Below are 5,960 nucleotides of genomic sequence, written 5' to 3'. Positions count from 1 at the left end.
ATGCTAGGGGAACAATAAAGAAAAAGAAGGGAACAGAATTGAGAAGACACAAGAAGGAGAGGAAGAGCACTAAAGGGAGAACCTAGGACAAAAGCGCAACGCAGAGAAAGAAAGAGAGAGGCGGCGGGAGCAACACACCTAGCAAGAGGAGGAGGGGAGAGAAGCCCAAAAACAAGGCACGGGAGAGCAACCAAGACGGAAGAAAAGGAGGGAAGAGGACAAGAAACAAGGCAGGGGGGAAGCAACCAAGCAAGAGGGAAGGAGGGAAAGGGGACTAACCCACACATCAAGGGAGTCTGTCCCTGGAGAAGAACATGGGAAGCCACGTGGGGTTGAGGATCCAGCCATCATCCCGATTAAGGTTGATGGGGTGGTTGTTGATTTCGATGGCTTCTTTAAGCTTTCTTTTGAAATAGTTGTCCTCGTTGGAAATGATTTGTGTATTCTCCAAACATATGTGATGTTTGGTAGACAAAGAGTATTCGGCTAAAGCAGATTTGTGAACCCTATCGTGCCTAATGTCCGCCACATGCTCTTTGATACGAGTGTGGAAGGAGCGACCCGTTTCCCCTATATAGGGTGTGCCACAAGAGCAAACCACCTTGTAGACCCCTGAGTTAGAATACATATCTCTGGGGTCTTTGATAGGTGGGACATGATTCCTGATCTTGGAGAGGGGTCTGAAGGCAACACACAGACCATTTTTAGATAGGATCTTGGCAATTTTTTGGGATATGCCATCCCCAAGGCCGAGCTTAACGCTTTCAAAAGTTTGTTGCGTCATAATGACCTAGCAATCATCAAAGCGGACAAGGGCAATGCTACTATCATTATGAATCAACAAGACTATGTCTCCAAGATGCTTGACCTTCTCTCTGACTCACATTGTTATCGATCCTTAAAAAATTGCCAAGATCCTATCTAAAAATGGTCTGTGTGTTGCCTTCAGACCCCTCTCCAAGATCAGGAATCATGTCCCACCTATCAAAGACCCCAGAGATATGTATTCTAACTCAGGGGTCTACAAGGTGGTTTGCTCTTGTGGCACACCCTATATAGGGGAAACGGGTCGCTCCTTCCACACTCGTATCAAAGAGCATGTGGCGGACATTAGGCACGATAGGGTTCACAAATCTGCTTTAGCTGAACACTCTTTGTCTACCAAACATCACATATGTTTGGAGAATACGCAAATCATTTCCAATGAGGACAACTATTTCAAAAGAAAGCTTAAAGAAGCCATCGAAATCAACAACCACCCCATCAACCTTACTCGGGATGATGGCTAGATCCTTAACCCCACGTGGCTTCCCATGTTGTTCTCCAGGGACAGACTCCCTTGATGTGTGGGTTAGTCCCTTTTCCCTCCTTCCCTCTTGCTTGGCTGCTTTCCCCCTCGCCTTGTTTCTTATCCTCTTCCCTCCTTTTCTTTCGTCTTGGTTGCTCTCTCGTGCCTTGTTCCTGGGCTTCTCTCCCCTCATCCTCTCGCTAGGTGTGTTGCTCCCGCCGCCTCTCTCTTTCTTTCTCTGCGTTGTGCTTTTGTCCTAGGTTCTCCTTTTAGTGCTCTTCATCTCTTTCTTGTGTCTTCTCACTTCTGTTCCCTTCTTTTTCTTTATTGTTCCCCTAGCATATTTTTATTATTTTTTTCTTGCTTGCTTCGATTTTTCACTTTTTTTCGTGTAGATATTATTCTTTCCGCTTATATGTTTAACGTCTACTTATTTTTGCTTAATACTTGTTAGTTTATATGATAAACTTATTATTATTTTTGTATTATTGTTTAGTTGTTTAGTAGATAAGTATATATATATCTTGTTAAAATATATGTCTATACCACTTATATAACAAATTCTTATAGATAGGTAATATAGACATATATTTGTTGCGCGCGTGTATATATATATATATATATATATATATATATATATATATATATATGCTTATTTATATGTAATTTACACTTGGCATATATACATCTAATATATAGTATAAATATATTAGATGCTTATTTTCATGTGTTAGGTGTATTACATATATTAGTTTATTCCTCTTGCTTTTCATTTTTTTGGTTATTTAGATAGGTAGATTCGTATTTATATTCATCTAGTTTGCATATAAGCCTATGCTACTTTTATGTTATTAATACATGTAATAACATATATATTTATTCGTGTACATTTGTATGTATGTGTGAGTGTATATATATATATGCTTATTTACATAGATAATACGTGTATTACATATATACTCCTAGTGTATATTATTAATTATGTTTTTTGCTCATTCTTATGTTTTTTAGTTTTTAGGTGTATTGCATAGTTGCCTGGATATATATATATATAAACTTTTGTAGCTATTGAATCTCTTGGTCTTCATTTTCATTCCTTCTTAATTAATTGTTATTATTTTTATTTATTTTTTCGTTTTTATTTTTATTTTTATTTTTATTTTTAGTTTTATTTTATTTTTTCTTGTTTACCTTTTTTGTGTGTTGTTCCTTGTTTTAGTCTTTCAGCCCTATTGTCTTGTTTTATTTTTATATTTTTATTTATTTATTTATTTTGGTATAGTTTCGGGGTTGGTGCATTCATCTCTCATGTTCTCCTTTATATGGTGAGTCTTTGCTAAATCTGCTACTTACTTTATTTGACATCTCTTGCTCTCTCATCCTGATGATGGATCACGTAGTGTGATTCGAAACGTTGATGGTAAAAATCTCCACACAATCTAATCCAAAAACTGATTTACATAATAATAAATCATTTTGTTCATTTTGTTGGGTTCCTTTGGGACATTGGCAATATATAGTAGGGGAGAGGACCCAGTACTTGAACATCTTAACTTCACACTTATCAAAATCCTGCGTAAAAAAAAATTGAATCGCTCCTAGGTTTTTACAATAGGTTACTTGGCAAGTCGTCTACTTATAACTAAGGTTTCAAGTCGACGTCACCTGTTATGATGCCACATCAACATGCTTTTTGCCAAGTTGTCTAAAACAGCCCAAAAAAAAAAGTGAGACCAACGGTTGTGCATAAAGGGTAACCATAGTTGAACAGCTGATGTGGCATTACATCATTGGTTATTTTTTATAACTAAGGGTACATTTTATTCAATTTTGGGTAGCTAGCATCACAAGTATTGTTACAATGTCATCAAAAAAATTGGACATTAAGTCAATAAGTATAGGTATTAAGCGAACAACTTTTATCACAACTATTGGAACACGTTCAAGTACTGGATCCTCTCCCCTATTTAGAAAGGATTTGTTTGGATTGAAATCTTTTAAATAATTTTGTTCAGTGAATGTAGAAATAGTTAAACAATGTTCTATAGATATATATTTTTACTCATTATTTTATTATATATATTTATATTATAGATTTAAGATATACTCAATAAAGTTTGTTTGGTGTGAACGTTTTGAGCAATTTTGTTTTTCATTAGATGAGTAGAAGATAAGAGATAACTCTAAGATGTAGATGTGAACGGATGGATGTCTTTCGTTTATGTATAAATGGTTTTGATTATTTTGATTGATTCTTTTATTATACATTGATATTATATATATTTTTAATTTAATAAAAGATTTGGATGAAATTTTTTGAATCAATTGTATTTCAATATATGAGAAAGGGAAACAGAATTTTCTTACATGTAAATGACATTCTTTTATTTAAATAGTATTACTTCTTTTATTTGGTATATTGTTAGAATTTTTGTGTGGATGCAAATCTTAAATAGGGACTAGAGGATAAAAGATGGTTCTTAAATGTAAATGAAATCTTTTTATATATAAATGGTTCTTATTTCATGTTGCTTTCTTTGTGTGTGTGTGTGTGTGTGTGTGTGTGTGTGTGTGTGTGTGTTTAGGTGTGTCTATACATACATGTATATGTGTGTATGTATGTATGTTTTTATAGAGATTTTGTTTAGATGTAAATCTTACATGCTTTATTTTTCAATGGTGAAAAGAGGATAAGAGGATAAGAGATGGTTCTTGGATGTAAATGAAATCCTTTCATATATAAATGGTTCTTATTTCAATGTCACTTCCTTATTGTATGTTGACATTATAGATAGTTTATAGAAAGAGTTTGTTTGGATGCCAACTTTTAAAACATTCTTAGTAAATAGGGGTAGAGAATCATAGATAGTTATTGGATGTAAATGAAAATTTTCTATATAAACAATGTCTCTAATTTTATTTTGTTTTCTTATGTATATTGATGGTAAATTTATTTTTAAAAATATTTTTAATTCAATGCACCACGTGTGACACTTCAAATATGGATGAATGTTAATTATCAACACATTTGTACAAATAGACACCGTGGACTTTCTTATTATAAATCACATTCATTGCAAATATATGTGTAACAATCTACTATAACATTTGTGAACCCAAGCCTATTTTGGTTTGCACATATTGTCATTCTTAATACATTATATGATCTTGTTACATTACTAGCTTTTGAAAGTCTTGAAGTTGGTGAAAGATCAACTCCACAGCTCCCAAGAATTACTTGCATGCAAATACTAGTCACAAAAAGAGAGAAGCAAAAGCTACACAAAATATAATAGTACAAATAGCACCATGCATAATTTGTACATGTTGGTGTTTACATAATTTTGCAATACAATTGGGATCATACAAGTTTAGCATGTGTATCACCCCCACTCCACCAACCATTCGTAGTTAATTCACCACATATACGATGCTTCAAATATGGATGACTCTTAACTATCAACACATTTGTACAAATACACACAACATACTTTGTTCTTATAAATCATGTTCATTGCAAATATAAGTTTGACAATCTACTATAACATTTGTGAATCCAAGTCTTTTTTGGTTTGCACATATCGTCATTCATAATATATTATATGATCATGTTACGTTACTAGCTATTAAAAGTGTTGAAGTTGATGAAAGATCAACCCCACAACTCCCAAGAATATTACATGCATGCAAACACATGTCACAAAAAAAAGCAAAAGCTATGGAGGTTGGAATTCCCAAATCTACAGAGGAGACATTCTTGATGAGTAAAAAGAGAGATTGCTATTAATCAAAAATGAGTCAATGTGTAATAAATTACAATGAGAGATATATACCTATTAAAGGAAATCAAAACCCTAAAAATAATCTAACCTAGATTGCATGATAATAATTAATAAAAAAATTAATTATTATATGCCTAAAGTTTAGCTAATGTAAAATAGAGTTAATTAGAAAATATCTAATTACTCTTAACAACTTCCATTAAGACAAACTTGGGAATAGTTAAAACCTAGATAAGACAAGATAACATAAGATAAATTTATTAATGTCCAACATGAGACCAATGAGGGTCTAAGGGACTAGGAACAATACAAAGGGCAAACGCCAGCAAGGGGAGCACCAAACAGTGTCTATAGAAAGAATGTGAAAGTAAAACAATAATACAACCAAGAAAAAAGAATAACAATAGCTAAGAACTGCTCACAGGCGAGAAGTAGTCCAGAAGGGAAAGGTGGACATTAGGGCAATCAAGTACTCTGGAAGGTCTACTAGAGGGACATTGTCGAGTGCAATCTCTACAGGGTCTCATAGATTTGGTGTGAATCGGGATAGTGCAAAAAGGCTGCTTCGATCCTCGGGCAGGAATTGTAGGACTAAAGAAAGAGGTCATGAGCTACATAGGAGTCGATGTCGAGCAAAACTAGAGTTGTATAGTGTGTTCGCGAAGCCACATGATCTCTAAAAGGTAGAGTGCAAGACAATGCTGGTCAATATATCTGAAGAATAAGGGAAGAGACCGACACTCTCTAAACAAGCAGTAGAATCTCCCTCGGATCTCATAGTAAATAAGACAACGAAAAATAAAGTGAGACTCAGTCTCAACCTCCTCGAGGTGACAAAGTTGACAGATCCTGTCCACCCTCCCAATTTGGTGATCAGTTCAAATACATAG

This window comes from Cupressus sempervirens, chromosome 9, assembly GCF_028749045.1.
Source record: "Cupressus sempervirens isolate cs-2001-9-10 chromosome 9, ASM2874904v1, whole genome shotgun sequence".
Taxonomy (NCBI): domain Eukaryota; kingdom Viridiplantae; phylum Streptophyta; class Pinopsida; order Cupressales; family Cupressaceae; genus Cupressus; species Cupressus sempervirens.
The sequence above is the reverse complement of the archived record's forward strand: the minus strand, read 5'-3'. Positions refer to the sequence as shown.